An 18,799-nucleotide genomic window follows, 5' to 3' on the forward strand; every position below is an offset into this window, starting at 1 on the left:
CCCAGTGAAAAGGAAGAAAGCCCCCATGAACTTGCCAAGTGGGTCCTTGGTTTCGTGTGGGAAAGAATTTGGGAGCTGGCCAGCTAGTGGCAGGCGAGTTTATTGAGAAAGACAGACAATAGCTCCTACTCCACAGACAGTGTAGGGGTCCTTTCCTGAGGAAGAGGGGAACCCCTTCTGGGGTAAGGTAATGTTTTTAAATGTTCAGAAACCCCACTGGAATTGTCTTGAGGTCAGGGGCTAAAGGTTAATCATAAACTGCTGTCACAGAAAGATAAGCACAGTTTGTGAGGCCTCCAGTTTAGTAATTCATCCGCTCTTGGGTGGTCCTGGGCCAGTGACTTGCTGGCAACTTCCTGGTTCAGAGTGATTGGGGTTTGGTACAGACCAAAATGGCTGCACTCAGGCTCTCTCTGCCTTATCCCTACATTGTTAGTGCTACATGAAATCCTTAGTATAGTGCCTGGCATTAATAGCAGCTAAGTGAAAGAAAACAATTGTTACAATTGTAAGTATTCTTTTCTGAGGCAAACTTCAGGTGCACACGCAGGGTGGCTTTTCTGTGTATTTCACTTGCGTGTCTACAGAGCACCTACCCTCCAGCCTCCTCTATGCAAGGCGTCGGGAACATATATAGAACAAACACAGTTCATGTCTTTGAGGTCCTGTGGTTAAGAAGTGAAAGGGATAGATAAAAGTGTATTAACAGGACAAAAGAGTTTTAAAGTAGACAATACCATCTAAGAAGAAACATTGGAAGTAAAAGACTGGGAAGAGTCAAAGAAACTTCAAGATCAGATTTAAAGAAGAGCGTGTATAGAAAAATGTCACAAAAAGATGAATGTGAAAGAGTAAGTCTCTTCCTTAGATTATGCTGAATTTGGATACATTTCATGCTCCATAGAATAATGAATACCCACAGATGATGACTCTGTAACAAATAACCTTTTCCTTCACACTTACTACGTACCAGGCACTATTCAAGGTACTTTATACATATTTATTCATTTAATTTGTAAAGCAATTATTTATTTATTTTGAGACAGAGGCTCACTTTGTCACCCTGGCTGGAGTGCAGTGGTGACATCATAGGTCACTGCAACTTCAAATTCCAGTGTTCAAAGAATCTTATTGCCTCAGCCTCCTCAATAGCTGGGATGACAGGTGAGTGCCACCACACCCAGCTAATTTTTTACTTTTTGCAGAAATGGGGGTCTCACTATGTTGGTATATTGCCCGGGCAGGTCTGAAACTCCTGGCCTCAAGTAATCCACCTGCCTAGACCTCTCAGGAGGCTAGAATTGAAGATGTGAGCCATCTTGCTCAGCCAAAACAACTTTTGAGATAGATTCTTTTATTTCTCTTTTACAAATGAATAAACAAGGGCACAGAGAGCATAATCTATGCTAGGGTATAACTATCAATTGGTGGAGCTAAGATTGAAAACTAGGCACTCTGGCTCCATAGACTTTTTTTTTTAAGCACTCTTGGATATGTTTAAGGGAACCCGCAGTTAGATCCTTCCAAGGGCTATGAAAAATGTAGTCTGACATGGCCAACACAGTGTGCTTTTCTCCCAGAATACGTATGCCATAGACTCATGGAATCTATCCTAACTTTCTCTGGTCAAAGTTTGCCGTCAGGAAATACTAAAGCAAAACAATGGTTTTGAAGTTCTGAGGAGGAAATAAACAGATGTTGGGCGTGCCAAAGAGCAAGCACACCGTTTCTGCTTTCCAGCTGAGTGCTGAAATTCTCAGAAAGTTGAATTTGGAAAGTGAATGTCTGACCACCTAAACACTATTGCAGAATGGAACAGAGTTGCAGGTACACTTAACAGACTGCAATGCAAAGTCCCTTCCAGAGTGGGAACACTACACTGAGTCAAAGAAGCCAGCAATCCCCAGGGCTTGCCAAACTGATACCTGGGTACTTGGCATGATTCAATTGTACAACAAATCAATACAAAAAAAAAAAAAAACCCCACAAATATAGGAAATGAATTCAGAAATGATACCGGAAAGAAATTCAGTACTTATTTTGTGTCAGACAGATACAGGTTCTAAGTGCTTTCCATGCAGGATCTAATTTAACTTCTTAACCCTAAAAAAGAAAGGTAGTATTATTTTCCTTTCATAGATGAAAGAACCAAGACACAAAGGTCACGCAGCTAATAAGTGCTTTACAGAATTTGAAACTAAGTGGCCTTGCCTAGAGTCCATTGTTAGCTCCCCCCGACACACACAGACATACACAGAAAAACGAAAACCACCACCACCCCAAAATCCATGCTTTTAACTTAGAAGAGCAGATCTCTGTTAGTATTTCTCTCCTATTAGTTCAGGCTACATATGAACTTTTTAAAAATGTTTTCAGGATGATAGATAGATAAATAGAGAAGCTAGATGGATAGATACAGACACAAATGTAACTGCTGATGCTCGTTCCTAGACTGATGGAGAAAGAAGTAATTTTTTGAAATATGAGTTGACTACAGATACGTCCTCAAGTCTTCTGGATTCGTTAAGTAGTAATGTTTTATTTTTATGTGAAGTAATTTTTGTTATATCAAATGGCACAATAAGATAGTAAGTCCATTAAATACATTTTTTCTACTCACCAGAACAAAAATTGAACAGAATCCATCGTGAAGAACTAATGTCTCTTCACTAAAGTCACACAGTAGCTCACCACTAGATGGAGCAATAAAATTCTAAATTTTTTTCACTCCTGGCAAACCTTTTCAGCTAGTGTTGAATTCAGTCTTGATTTAGGTCACTTATTTCTTAACTGTTTCCTTTTCTTTTTCTTTTGCAGCTGTTTGGAGGCATATTATAATCTCTAGTAGAGAACATGTGATAAAAACAACTCTACTATTTGTACATTTGAGGCTTGTTAACTTAAGACTTTTATGAGACAAAAGTTGCCTATTGAACATAGACACATTCAGGATTTCAAGCAAAATTTAAAACTTCAACTTAAATGGATTTTAAAATCCTTACCAAGTACATTGGCCACTCTCCTGTCTACAGTGTACTATCTGGCAATGTTACCTAGCCAGACAAACCAAGCAAGAAAAACCTCTGACTTGTCAGAATGAGTATCATGACACAGTTTGTATATGTTCAGCCTGGTGAATTTATGGGTTTGTGTGTGCATCAAACAATCAAGTCCTAGCTGAAATACCCAGATGATGTTTAATAGGGTAGCACACAAAATACAACAGTTTAGGGTCAGTGATTCCTGCACAGTTCAGGGAGAGTCTTTCTAGACCAAGTGCAGACCACTGACAACCAAAGCCCTCATTCATTCATTTAATAAATATTTATTGAGAGGCTGCCACATGTTGGGCATCATAATCTATATTCACTTGCATTTCATTTCAGAGACAGAGGATATCACCTCAGAATGAGTCTAAGGCCAATCCTGCCCTGAAAGTTTCAGCATTACATAGCCTTCTGGGGACAAACAGGAGGAAGGGTAGCTAGAATTAATAAAAGAGAACTGCCAGAGCCTGTGAAAATCGGGATGATGAAAGAAGGGGACCTGAACTGAATGACAACAGAGACGTTTCCTTCATTCTCTACTGACTAAGGGTGACACTAACTCCCCAGGTAGAATGTGAGACATCAACATCTGAGCCACACAAAACATTCAAAATGAGTTCTGAGCATGGGTACTTAATATGGCTACTTGTAAGTTACATGCTCATGGTTCAAGCTGAATCATTTTCATCTTTTTGTCATTATTGTAAAGATTTGAATTTAACAATACTTTTTGCATAGCATTAAACTTCTCTATCTACACTGATATTCAGAGTCAAGATTCTGTTATTCAGAAGAAACAGGTCAGGTGAGCAGGCCTTCTGAACGGACTGGTGCTCACTGAAGCTTTGTCCTGCCTGAATGCGACAGTTGCACTAATGCTCGCTTTACTAATAGGCTTTTTAGTTAGGATTTCAGAGACCATTTAATTTTATCTCACTTAGAATTCAAATAAGCTTGATTGTCTAGTTTCCAAGCCCTTAGCAGATCTGAAATAACAAATGAGAAAGACAATGACGATGACCAAGATTTACCAAGCACAGATTATTTTCTAGGCATTGTTTTAAGCCAAGGGTATCCAACCTGTGGCCTCGGGCAACATACTGATTTTGTGAGGACTTTTTTGCTTACCCATGGTGTTAGATAACACAAAAAGTATGTACAGATCTATTTTGCTAATAAGCTTTCATCAGTGTTCGTGTATTTAATGTATGGCCCCAGATAATTTTTACCCTTCCAAGTATACAGCAGAGAAAAAAAAAGGCTGGACACCCCTATAAGGATTTTTATTTTACTTAATCCTCATGATGACCTCATGAGGTAGGTACTCTTATTATTTACCATTTCATACATGGCAAAACAGGAGAGGAGAAAGGTTAAGTGACTTGCACAAGGTTACATGGCTCTTATGTGGGAGATGCAAGATTTCCACCCAAACAGCCTGGCCTCAGCCCCACCCTCAGCACCACTAGGTATACAGTGAAGAAGGGCCATCAACTGGCAGCAAGAAATAACAGCAAGAAATAACATTGCTTGTTTCACAGCGAGGGAAGAGATGAAGTGCAAAGAATAGCGGAACAAATTTAAAGTGCACAGCAACCTGGGGTCGTTTAAAGCAGCAGCAAACTGTTCTTTCACTATTTTTTCCAGATTTTTCAGAATACTTCACATTTTAAGTATGTGTTTCTATAACCTCTAGAAGAACACTCAAAAATTTTCCACTGTTTTTCTCAGTTTTCAATTTAGAAAATATATTTGCTACCTAAAGCTTACTTGGCATGAAGGAGAATCTAGCAGTGGTTATAAGGCAGCTGGGAGGCTGCCAGAGACCGTGTGTGGATACACCTGTGTCCTGGTAGCAACTGTCATGTTCTCCAAGTTCTCTAGGAGTCATTGGTCCCCTCTCCCCCAGACCAGAGACCAAGATGTATTAGCCAGGCTTTCTCCTAAGGGGAGGGGCTGGAGTCTGAAGAATACACGCAGATGGCCTCCAATAAGGGGAAGGCTTAGAGAGGAGATACAGTCAATCTCATCAAGATAGCAGGACATGGGCTACTCCCGACCAGAACTAGAGTTACTGGATGTATAGGGGGTGGCCGGCATATGAAGGAGTCAGTCCTCACAGCCAGTAAAGTGGTTGAGACTGGACCATAAGTCTTAGACTCACCTGAGGTGAAAGGAGAGGTAAAAGCTGTGATAATGTAGCCCCCCTTCTGTGATATATGTGGAAATAAGGGAACTCAGGTGTGCTACTGTCCGACTCTGTGGGGATCAACATCTTGAGCTAACTTTCCAGGGTGAGTCCCCTTTCTCTTAAGACAGAAAAGAACTGGGAAAAACTCCCTGATGCTGAGAAAGTGGAGTCCAGGTGTTAGGATGCCTGAAGCTAATCGATTTAGAAGTACTTTTTGAAGAAAAAGAACACAAAATTATGAATACGATGAGGCTCAAAAATGAATGTTCATATAGAATGAGAAATAAAATAAAAATAAATTATAAATTGTGAAAAACTGTTTGAAAAACAAACATCCCCAAATCCAGAAAAATAATACAATATTTTACTAACTAGTGTTAGGACTGAATCCATAATACTTTTTGCTGTATTTTAGTACTGCTACCAAAATTGGAAAATATCAATAGTTATGATTAAAATGTGAATCAGCTGGAAGATTTCAGGACAACTCAAGTTTTCTTGGCAGGGACTATAGTAAAGTACTCTTTGTATTCACAACACCAACACTCATTAAACATCTTTCTGGAGCGTTGGAAGCAGCCCGGACAGGTGCTGGGTCCTAAAACTTAAGCTTCAATAACTTTATGACAAATCCACTTCTGAGCGGGCAGACAACTTCTGGTGCAGATTTGAGAACTAGTAGAAAGCTCAGTAGATAAGATAGAAGTGACGCTCTCAGACATCTTTGGTCATCTTGGGTAACCATTAACCATAAGGCAGCATGGGAATTCAAGACGATCTTAGACAATTAGAGGGGTGTTAGAAACAAAGAATATGGAATTAGTGGTGGCAGGTGTTACACAAAACAACAAACCAAATTATCAACAAGAAACATGAGATAGGAACTATCAGTATATAAAAGGCTGTCAGCAGAAGATGTAAGGTCAAAGTGTATAATTAGCTGTGTGGGAATAAGCATGGAAACTTTGCACTTTCTCCTGACCTGTAACGTTGCAATCTGTACGGTAAGGACCACCTAAGAACCCTATTTATGTGTTCAGTGCTGGTGAACTCCCTACCATGACTTTAACAGAAATGTGGAGATCTTAGGATCTAAGTGACATGAAAACTAAAAAACTGACTATAAAGTTTAAAAAGAGATTAGAAGACAGAATTGCAGAAAGGATGACGGAAACGCCCTTTAATAACAGTATAGTGACCAACACTGGCCATGTACACTGAAGACAAAGTAAGATGAAACAGCCTTAACTTACAACATGACGTCACACCATCGATGTCAATGTTTTCAGAGAGCAGGTTTGTTAATCACTAAGATAAATTGATACATGAGCTCATCAAATTTCCTGTTCTGAAACTGTAATTTATCTTTTAACATATTGCTGATTCTAAGAATACTAACAACTAAAAATGATCTCAGACTGTTTGTAAAGATGTTAGTGGCTAAGCTATTCACAATTAAGAAAGTAAATATAATTCACTTTACTCCTGAATGCAAAGAGAAGGACTTTATAGCCCAGCTAGTGAGTGGCTGGGGAAAAAAAAGAACCTTTTTTTTTTTTTTTTTTAAAATATGGAACGCTTCACGAATTTGCGTGTCATCCTTGCGCAGGGGCCATGCTAATCTTCTCTGTATCGTTCCAATTTTAGTATATGTGCTGCCGAAGCGAGCACAAAAGAACCTTTTTTAATACAGTGCTTATTAAAAGACAGACACAGGGTGTCTATATCCAGCAACCACCCCAGTTCTAGTCTGTGTTGCTTTAGTTTCATAAGGATAGACAAGGAGAAGCAACTTGGAAAGAAGGTAGGGTCTCGTTGGACTAAACACAAACTTATCTCTTAACCAGCTCAGAGAATACGTGAGGAAGAGTCTTTTAGCAGCAGAGAAATAAGCCTGTAGGATTTTAAAAATGATATTTGTAAAGAGGGATAAATTCCCTAAAAGAGATTTTAGACCAACGTACTTGAGTTTAAGGTTGGTATAATTTCATAGAGAAAACATTAAGAACGGGTTAGGAAAGACAACAGCAGTGCTAAGGATTATAGCAGAGCCTAAAGAATTATCCCTTGCTTTACTAAAAAAAAAAAAAAATTGCCTTTTTTAGATGATAAATTTGGAATTATTTGAGATACGGCTCCTTGAACTGCCCCAGGTTAGGACTGAAAAGCCAAATTAGATCACAGAAGGCCATATATGCTATGCCTATGGACTTTATCTGGAAGGCCATTTTATGAGTGGCAAAATTTGGCTTGCATTTTAGAAATCTATTTTCAATGGTAGTAGGAAAGATGCATTACCGAAGGCTGCGACTGGAGATAGGGAAGCCCTTTAGGAGGCTCTTTCTTTCTCTTTCTTTCTAATGTTGGGGATTCATTGAGGGTACAAAGAATCAGGTTACATTGATTGCATTTGTTAGGTACAGTCCCTCTTTTAGGAGGCTATTTCAAAAGCCCAGGCAAGATGACAAACATCTAAAAGACGACCTTATGGCAAAGGCAATGAAGCTTATGAGAAAAAAACTAATCTGAGTAAGGGATGTTTGCAAAGTAGGTTCAACAAAATGAGAGGTCAAAGACTAAAAATAAAAGATTGTTTTATGTTAAGAAACATGAACAAGGGTGGCGCCTGTGGCTCAGTCAGTAAGGCGCCGGCCCCATATGCCGAGGGTGGCGGGTTCAAACCCAGCCCCGGCCAAACTACAACCAAAAAATAGCCGGGCGTTGTGGCGGGCGCCTGTAGTCCCAGCTACTCGGGAGGCTGAGGCAAGAGAATCGCTTAAGCCCAGGAGTTGGAGGTTGCTGTGAGCTGTGTGAGGCCACGGCACTCTACCGAGGGCCATAAAGTAAGACTCTGTCTCTACAAAAAAAAAAAAAAAAAAAGAAACATGAACAAAAGGAAATCAGAGTCCAGGTTCTGTGTGGGTAACATGGCCTTTATTTGTACCTGGGTGCAGTGAGCTGAATTCAAGAAGGAAGTCAGCACGTGGGTTAAGGTGGCTGGGAATTTAAAGGGTCGGAGAGGTAGGGATTGGTACATTCCCTATTTCCTGGGTGGGACGGCTCTATTTGGGCGGGTCCCTATATTCTATCACACAACTAGGTGATTAGGGGGGAAAATAATGAGCTTAGTGGAAGACACATACATAGGATTTGAGGTAGAAACAGTCAGTTGTTCACTAGAAATATTGTGTTATTAGGACATAAATTTGAGCACGATGCACATACACGTGTAGGTGATAACTTAATTAACGGAAGTTCCTAACCACTTCCCAACCCAAAACACGTGAGTCATACCTCACAGCTGATTGGTAACTGTGGCAAGATAGTGATTTTACAGGGATGTGCTCTCAACATTCTCACCTTGAGTGTTGAAATGTAGATTAAGTAACAGAATCCCTTAAGCTTGTGTCTGAATGGTGCTGAGCTTGTCAGAATGAAGGTGCTAAGGATGAATCTGTGATCTGGGCTCAGGAATCTGCATGTGCAAAAAGCAACTCCAGGTATTTCTTATATACTCTGAAGTTTGTAAAGTTCTTTGGAAGATTTGATAAAGTTGTCAGAATTTTGCATATGTGAATTTTGCCTCCAAAATGACCATATGTTTAACTCATGTCAGATTATTTCTCTTGGTTTCAAAGTTCATAATTTTAGTTAAACCTAGATGTTAATTTTCCTAGAAAAGGTTTATAATAAATAAATTTGTCCATCTTGAGTCGTATAGCCTATTTGACTACCATATTTCCGTAGGCTGAACAAGGAAAAAGAATTATCTAAACTTAAAAACAAAATAAGCAATAAACAACCATTGTTTTATAAAATTGGAAAATTACTAACTTAGAATTTTAGATACTATTATTATGCTTAATCGAATGAGTTCTGGACTGAAATTCAGAAAACCTGCAATGTATGACATTAATACTAACCCAGGTTAGTGGTCTGACATTACCAGGCCTCCATTTTCCCATTATCTCAAAGAGGCTGAGCTGGAGAAATTTCTTAAAATTTGGGATAAGATTGGCATAGTCTTTTAACTTGTATGTTAGGGTTGAGCCAAATGACAAGGATATTTAGTTGGCCATCTTGACCTACAAGAATGGCGATTTCATGTGGTTTAACAAATCTAGGATGGAGCTGACTCATTTGAGATGACTAATCTAAGTCTTCTCAGCTCACAGTCTGCTTGATTTAATTTTTCTCCAACTATAGGTGGACTTTCTCCCTGGCCATAAGCAGATGAAAGCCACGGGCTCTGAACTTTGAAAGGACGATCACCTTTTTTTAGCCCTAAATTGAAAAATCCTATGGAAGGAGTCAGATTGTAGTGGCCTGAATTAGACCTTTGCCTTGGATGCACACTGTAGGCAAAGTCCTACCTGTCCTTTCCTACCCAAAAACCAGAGGGCAGAATAGTGTGATCGGCAGTGTTCAGTGTTCTTTTTTTTTTTTTTTTGGTTTTTGGCTGGGGCTGGGTTTGAACCCACCACCTCCGGCATATGGGACCTGCGCCCTACTCCTTGAGCCACAGGCGCTGCCCAAGTGTTCAGTGTTTTAACGGAGGTGTGTGTACAGACACCCTCTACATGTCTGCATGGCTGTGGGGGTGTGGTGATTTCAAATATACTTCATTCATTAAAAGGAGACATTGCGAATAGACTCAACTAAATCAGAAAAAAGATTTAGATTAAAAATCTTTGTGACTTGTGAAGTGATTTTCCTCCTTTGAATCTATTTTATCATCTGAAAAAATATAAACACCTCAAAGGGGTATTACAGGATTATATAAAATCACGTGTATGGAACTACTTCAAAAATTGTAAAGCACTATAGATGTTGAGGGATCTTTTCATTCAATAAGCATCTATCGAGTACCTGCTGTGAGTTGTGAACTTTATTAGTTGCTGAGAATATAGAAATGAATACAATATGGTATTTGTGCCCTCTGACATCATATAGAATAACTTAAATAAGTTCAGTGCATCTTAACTTTTTTAATCTTTAAAATAAAACAGATACTTGAGAATTGAGTCAGAGATTACACTAGTTTAACAAATTCAGGTATAGTCTATATATTGTGGAATAGAGACATTACTCAAAATTTAAGTGTTAAAATGAATATTTTTAAAGCAAATCTTTTACTTGTTTTACCTCTATCCGTTTTACAAGACTATATTTTATTGTGCTCACCACTTCAACAAATGACTTCTTCCTAAGGTTAACATTGATTGCCCCTATCTGGCTTCTTTTCTCAAAACTGATGTATGGCTAATTCTCTGAATATTTTTGTCCCTCTATATACACTTAAAACTGAACACAGAAATTCCTTTTATTTTTTTGTACAAATTTGGTTGTATTTTTTTATTTTTATTTTTTATTATTAAATCATAGCTGTGTACATTAATGCAATCATGGGGCACCATACACTGGTTTTATACACCATTTGACATATTTTCATCACACTGGTTAACATAGCCTTCCTGACATTTTCTTAGTTATTGTGCTAAGACATTTATATTCTACATTTAGTAAGTTTCACATGTACCCTTGTAAAATGCACTGTAGGTGTAATCCCACCAATCACCCTCCCTCCATCCATCCTCACCCCTCCCCTCCCCTCCCTCTCCCCCTTTCCCATATTCTTAGGTTATAACTGGGTTATAGCTTTCATATGAAAGCCATAAATTAGTTTCATAGTTGGGCTGAATACACTGGATACTTTTTCTTCCATTCTTGAGATACTGTACTAAGAAGAATATGTTCCAGCTCCATCCATGTAAACATGAAAGAGGTAAAGTCTCCATCTTTCTTTAAGGCTGCATAATATTCCATGGTGTACATATAACACAATTTATTAATCCATTTGTGGATCGATGGGCACTTGGGCTTTTTCTATGACTTAGCAATTATGAATAGGGCTACAATAAACATTCTGGTACAAATATCTTGGTTATAATGGTCTTCTGGGTATATACCTAGTAGAGGAATTATAGGATTGAATGGCAGGTCTATTTTTAGATCTCTAAGTGTTCTCCATATCTCTTTCCAAAAGGAATGTATTAATTTGCATTCCTACCAGCAGTGTAGAAGTGTTCCCTTTTCTCCACACCCACGCCAATATCTCTGGTCTTGGGATTTTGTGATATGGGCTAATCTTACTGGAGTTAGATGATATCTCAAAGTAGTTTTGATTTGCATTTCTCTGATGATTAAGGATGATGAGCATTTTTTCATATGTCTGTAGGCTGTGCGCCTGTCTTCTTCAGAGAAGTTTCTCTTTAAGTCCCTTGCCCACCCTGAGATGGGATCACTTGTTCTTTTCTTGCTAATACGTTTGAGTTCTCTGTGAATTCTGGTTATTAGACCTTTGTTGGAGACATAACCTGCAAATATCTTCTCCCATTCTGAGGGCTGTCTGCTTGCTTTACTTACTGGAACACAGCAATTCTTACCACAAGCGTCCATCCCATGCTGTCTCATTTCTATTTCCCAAACAAGTCAATTTTGAACCTCAATCATGTTAGTTTTATTTTTACCTTTTGTTTTATCTTATCACAATTCTCTTACTAAAATATGTTGTCCTACCCAAGCTGAGGCTTTGGGAAGGGGTTGATAAAACTGAGAATTGTCTCATATAAAATGATCTTATAGGCCCCCAAAAAATGATCTTACCGTCCCCAGCTATTCTGAATCTAAAATGATCCAGTGTTATTTGTATCAGTCAAACTGATTTCTTGTACAGTGGTTTATATTTCTGTCATCCTGAACCACATTTTCAAATATGACTTTTTAAACATTTTAACATGATTAAAAAACAAACTATAAGAGAATTTTCAGGAACTTTTTGCAAAAACAAAACAAAACAAAACAAAAAAACATTGCTTCCCATGCACATAAGTTTATATGCCAATTACATATATCTTCAGCCTAAACTGGCCACATTACAATAAATTCCTGTCTTCCTCAGAACTGTATAAATTCCCAAACCTAAGCCTTGCTTAGTGGTCATAATGCTACTACTTATTGTCAATGCTTTATACCTATTGATAGAATTTTATCGTGCGTTTCTAACCCACTCGTTGAAATTCTTTGCTCAGATTTGTTCATTCATTTTTTTGTCTTCAGCAACTATTACTAAAGGTCTACTTACTATGTGCCAGGTACAGCTTTTGGGTAAGTGGGTACAAAATTAACAAGGCACAGTTTTTGTCCTGAAGGCCTTTACGAAGCAAAAGACTGAGAACTAAAAAGATCATTGTAATTTAGGAGATGTAATAGATTACAGGAAGTATCACTTTGTCTGCCTCCTCTAACTTCCTTCAGACAACTCTTCCCCCACACCACTGGTCTAAAGGACCAGTCGAATTGGTTCGGGGATGGGCAAGTAACTATCCCAGACCAATTAAAGGACTACTCAGAACTTTTCTTTTAGAGTTAAAAGGGAAAATATTTGTGAATTACTTTAGGATTACAGGCTCCCAGTGTGGAGCTTGAAGCACGCAGGTTATTTCACTAGTCATGCTAAGTGCCAAATGAGAAGTTACTGGTGGCACTTCCCCACCCTGTGGAGAGAGTCTTTTTAGGAGAGATGGAAGCTAACTCACTAGGAGAAGCAGAAGCAAGCAAGACCTGAAAGATAGAGAAAGCCTTGTTGACCCCTCGGTCTGGTATCCCTGGACTTACCCATTTTGTGTGGAGGTAGACAGTCCTGGGCTGACAAGGGGCTCCCTGATCATGAGGGATCCAAGTTCCTATTGTGTTTTTGCTGTGACATCTTTTGCATATGAATTCCATCCTTGTGCAGCAAATGGATTCTTTGTTTGTTTGCTTGTTTTTTGAGGCAGAGTCTCACTTTGTTGCCCTGGGTACAGTGCCCTGGCATCATAGCTCAAAGTAACCTCAAACTCTTGGGCTCAAGCAATCTTCTTGCCTCAGTTTTTCATTTTTAGTAGAGACACTGTCTCTCTTTTGCTCAGTCTGGTCTGGAACTCCTGAGCTCAAGCAATCCACCTGCCTCGGCCTCCCAGTAGCTGAAACTATAGGTAGCTGCCACCACGCCTGGCTAGTTTTTTTCTGTTTTCAGTAGAGATGGGGTTTCAATCTTGCTCAGGCTGGTTCTGAACTCTTGAGCTCAGGCAATCCATCTTCCATAGCCCTCCCAGAGTGCTGGGATTACAGGCCACCGTGCCTGGCCTCAGCAAATGGATTTTTGAGATGCAGCTTGTCTTAGTCTGTGTGGGCTGCTATAACAAAATACTATAAGCTGGTATCTTATGAATAAAAGAAAATTATTTCTCACAGTCTGGACATTGGAAATTTCAAGATCAATGTGCCTGCAGGTTTGATAGGTGACTAGAGCCAATTTCCTGGTTCACCGAGAGGCCTCTCTGGGGCTTCTTATAAGGACGCTAATCCATTCATCAGGGCTCCACCTTCACAACATAATCACCTCCCAAGGGCTGAACCTCCTAAAACAATCACTTTGGGGGTTAGGATTTCAACATATACATTTTGGGAGGGAGGAAGACACATTCAGGCAACAGCAGGACTTTACCACATTTTGCAGTCCCCATCATCTTTTAGTATGTTTAGACACTGAGTTAAGTGCCAGTTGCTGTTTATCCTCAAGCTTACAGTATTGTTTTTCTTATACCCTGCCCTTAAATACATAATCCATCTATTGCCCACACACACGCACACACACACAGGCTCTCTGATCAAAAGAGAGGGAATCTCTATTTAAATGCATCCCTGAAAGCTCAAAAAAATTGACTTCTCCTTTCTTGTAAAGCTTTTGGGGGAAAAAAAGGTAAACTCACCAATGACAATGTTCTAAACTCCAGAGTCATGGGGAAATGGTGTTACCTGTTGTGAAGGATATGAGGTATATCCTAAGTAATTTATTTTATTTTTCAGTTACAATTATTTATTTTTAAATGGGAAGGGGAAAGGGAGTAACACAGAGATAACTTTTGGCACTTCTTTCCAGCCGATTACCTCCGTGTGCACCCCAACATAAAGTGCTGGCAGAAGGGGTTGCAGGAAAGAGTCAGAAAGTCAGTCCAGATAAATCTATACAACCCTGGAGAGATGGGATTCAAGTTCATCTCAGGTGTCTTGTCCTAGAACAGGGTCAGAGTTCAGGAGCACAGGGCTCCCCAGTGGGTGAGGACACCCATAGCTCAGCATCATGCCTCACCACGGTGAAGAGTCCCACCACCCCAACAGAGCCATCACCATGACAGCAGAGCAGATGTGGAACATGTTCCAAGTGCCTGTTTCTCGATCACTGTCATGGAGGACAAGGAGTCCTGGGCAGGCCAGTAAGTGCTGGGGTACCTGGAGCCAGGCGAGTACACCAGCTTGCTCTGCCTCAGGGATCACCTTTCTCCATAAAGTGCATGCTGGGAAATTGTAGCCCACAGACCAGCGCAATAAGTAGAAAGGCTATGAAGGACTCCACTGGAGTCTCCTGGCCTGCGCTGGTGGAGAAAGTCAACATGAAGAGAGAGAAGATGACACTGAGGACAGCACGGAAAAGGAGCTGCCTGGGCTGAAGGTGGGACCTCTTGGAAGTGGCAATGCAGTACAGGGAAGAGCAGAGCAAGCTGGCTGCCATGAACCTGGAGAAGACAGTCCCCAGTGGGACTCCATGTGGGTCCAGCACAGGAGTCCAAAGGAAGACAAAGATGAAGGGCTTGCGTGGTGCCTAGCAGCAGCACATGTACAGGCTGCCAGTCATAGTTCTCCCCACCATGAGTTGAGAAGGGCCAGGATCTCAACCAGCGCCAGGAGAGGAATGGCAGCCACAGTCACAGCCCCATCCAGCTTGCCATAGCCTCAGTTGCCACACCTGCCACTATAGCCAGCACATGGCTCCAGAAGGCAGCTTGGGCAAAAGTAGCTGGGTTGACGTACTTACGGATGTCCCAGGCCTTGAAGGCTGAGAAGGGCAGGGCTGTGGACATCCCACCGTGTTTGGCCTGCCAGCAGCACAAAATAGTCCCAAGAGAGTTTGGTTAAGCAGCACAGAGAGTAAGTGAGGGAGAAGAGGACACAAGGCTTCTTGCGACCCAGCCAATCCACAAGGGAGGAGGCCACTAGGCTAAAGAGGATGGTAGGGACAAGGCCACAGACATAGAGGATGGCAGTTTAATCCTCCAGAAAGTAGTAATGCTGATAGAGTTTATAGAGGTAGGGTGCCTGGAGCCAGTCAGCTGCCAGGGGAAGGAAGGAAGGGAGGGAGGGAAGGATGGATGAATTGCTGCAGGCCCTACTAGGGGGCTTAGCCTAGCATCTTGACAGCTCTAGCACCAGGCAGGAGGCCTTCAAAAACAAGGTAGGCAGTGAAGAGCATAGTGCACTCCTGGCTCCAGGCTGCTGGTGCCTTCCTGCTCGGGCTTCAGCTTCCCTCAGGTTCCAGCTGCACATCCGTCCCTCACAGCCTGCTTTCGGAAGCTGGGTAGACCTCTGGCCACCGCCATGATGGCCCCATCATGTCCTGAGTAATTTCTTACTAAAAATAGATGTGTTTCTAATGTGTGCTAACAGTGCTCTTCCTTTTTTAGAGATTTGTTATCCTAATGATAACATCATTCTCTTTCTTGCATTCTTGTATGGTTTATTGAACTAGAGAAAAAAAGTAACAATTACACAGTAATTTGAAGGCTATTTAAATATATTCATGAATGTGTCACACATTTGAACTTCAGCTTTTATGTGTAGCAACAGTAGATGTTAAAAGTATAAGCTGTAAGCAGACACACATTATGGTCAAACTTTGAATGGGATAGGGAATGGAGACCAATTCTCACCATTAAACGTGTAAATGATTTCACTGTTAGTGTTAAGTGCTAAATGAGATTAATTTGTTGGTCAACTGGGGCCCTGTGTGAACTTTAGTATATATCAATAGTCTCCAGGGAAAAGCATGTTTCACCTTATGATTAGGAACAGAAGACTGAAGTTAGGTTTAGAGGATGATGAATTGAAGAATTTAGAGTTGGGAAAACGAATGATCTATCTCTAAGACCATGGCTAACTCCTCTGGTAATTCAGTAAGAGAAAGCTGCAAACAAAGTCAATCTTAAGCTAAGAGAGGATTCCAAATCAGAGATTGTATTTCCAGAGAGGTGGGCTCTCCCACAAGATTTGTAGTGAATAGAAAAACAGAAGGAATTTACATACTGTGGGGTAACTGCTAGCCCCAGACTGGATAATTGGAAAACTAAAAGCCAGCTACAGGAAAAAAAAAAAAAAAATAGTGGAGAGAACCCAGAGCAGAATTTCGTGTTGTCAACAATAAGCAGATGCAGCAGTAGAAAATGGTGGAACTGGTTTTGTAGGAATAGCTCATCCAAACATCCTAAGTGATTTGGGAGAATACTTAGTATGAGATATAATATTATGAGTGTGTAACATACTGGAGGCCTTAAATAGGGAAGTGGCAGAAGAAAAAATAAGGTATGGCTGTAAGAAACATTTTAATAAACAATAAACAGATAAGAGTTGCCAACTGACAATGGGTATTAAGCAAGAAGGGAGTGGAAAGATAGGAGTAAAAAATCACTCAGTATTTTGGGTGTGGGTAATTAGAAGAATATAATAAAAATAAGCAAACTTGAGGGGAGACTTGTTTAAGGGAAAAGGTGATGTGAGCTCTGAAAATCCTGAGTTTAAAATGAAAGTGAACTATTCAGAATATTCAGTAGGTAGTACAAGATGTGAGGCTGAAGACAGCAAGAGGGGGCTAATGAAAGCTGGAAGAGTAGATGAGATCACTGAGACAAGTGCTGAGGCTCATAAATGTGAAGGGTGTCTTTTTCTTTTGTATTAACCTTAAGTATGCAGACTAAAGACAGGCAGTTATTCTCTTGAATTGACGATTATGTATTGCCTATAGTCTGAGACACAACACATCCAGGGATACTTGGTACAAATTTGAACTTCAGAACTAACAAACATAAATATACATAGTAAGAATATTTCAACAACAGAATGTTGCTCCTAACTTTGTCAGTGTTAGTCCCTAGGCTTACCCTAGGGATACAAAGATGGTTCAACATAATACAAACCTATAAATGTGTTTCATCATGTAAAAAGAACCAAAACAAAGCTCACCTCAATAGATGCAGAGAAAGCATTTGACAAAATTCAGCACCCTTTTATAAGAACTTTTAACAAAATAGGAATAGATGGAACATAACGAAAAATTAAAAGGCTATATACAATAAACTCACAGCCAAGATCATATTGAATGGGGAAAAATTGAAAGCATTCCTCTTAAGATCTGGCACCAGACAAGAGTGCCCATTTCAATATAGAGCTGGAAGTTCTAGATAGAGTAGTCAGAGAAAAGAAGTAAATCAAGAGAGTCCAAATGGTGAGAGTAGAGGTCAAACCATCACTCTTTGCTGATGATATGATCGTATATGTAGAAAACTCCAAAGATTTTGCCATGAAACTCCAAGAACTGATAAATAAATTCAGCAGAGTCTCAGGATACAAAATCAATGTATATGAATCAATAACATTCCTATATACGAATAAGAGTCAAGCTGAGAATCAAATTAAAGACTTAATACCTTTCACAATAGCAACAAATAAAATAAAATACTTAGGAAGATATTTAAACAAGGAGATGAAAGACCTCTACAGGGAGAAGTATGTGTCACCGAAGAAAGAAATTATAGAGGATGTAAAAAAATGGAAAAATATATCATGCTCATAGTTTGGTAGAATCAACATTGTAAGAATGTCTGTACTACCCAAAGTGAACTGCGGATTCAATGTAATCCCCATTAAAATATCAATGTCATTTTTTTTCAGATCTAGAAAATAATTCTATGCTTCGTATGGAACCAGAAAATAACCCAAATAGCCAAAGCAACCTTAGGTAAAAGGGATGACTCAGGAGCTATCACTTTACCAGGCTTGAAGCTCTACTCCAAAACAGCATTATGGCACTGGCACAAGAACTGAGACATAGACCAATGGATCAGAACAGAAAACCCAGATATAAAACCATCCTCATATTGCCATATGATCTTTGACAAAGCAGACAACAATATACACCAGGGAAAAGAATCCCTATTCAATAAATGGCACTGTGAAAATTAGATAGCCACATGTAGAAGATTGAAACAGGATCTGCACTCTCATCACTCCTAAGAATTAATTCATCATGGATAACAGCCTTAAAATTAAGGTATGAAACTAGAAAAATTCTAGAAGAAAGTGCTTGAAAAACTCCTATAGACATCAACCTAGGCAAAGAATTTATGAAGTAGACCCCAAAGAAGACCTACAGCAACAAAAAAATTAACAAATGGGACCTGCTTAAATTAAAAGCTTCTGCACAGTCAAGGAAGTAATAGAGACAACTAGACATCACATAGAATGGGAGAAAATATTTGCTTTTTATACATCTAATACAGGGATGATAACCAGAATCTATAAAGAACTCATGTAAATCAGCAAGAAAAAATCAAATGAGCCCATGAAAAAGTGGGCAAAAGAGATGAACAGAAGCTTTTGAAGAAGGATAGACTGGGCAGCACCCATGGCT

General features: G+C 39.7%; 1 protein-coding gene and 1 non-coding gene across 3 annotated transcripts in view; both read right to left on the reverse strand.

Annotated features, from left to right (window-relative positions):
* LOC128585824 (superoxide dismutase [Cu-Zn]-like) overlaps window positions 1-18,799 on the reverse strand; it is a 78,144-nt gene that overhangs the window by 44,889 nt on the left and 14,456 nt on the right. The gene's annotated exons all lie outside the window — the stretch shown is intronic.
* Window positions 6,803-6,909, reverse strand: LOC128586866 (U6 spliceosomal RNA). Its single transcript, XR_008380325.1, has one exon. It is a non-coding gene; the product is annotated as a U6 spliceosomal RNA (small nuclear RNA).

The sequence above is a fragment of the Nycticebus coucang genome, chromosome 5 (assembly GCF_027406575.1).
Source record: "Nycticebus coucang isolate mNycCou1 chromosome 5, mNycCou1.pri, whole genome shotgun sequence".
Classification (NCBI taxonomy): domain Eukaryota; kingdom Metazoa; phylum Chordata; class Mammalia; order Primates; family Lorisidae; genus Nycticebus; species Nycticebus coucang.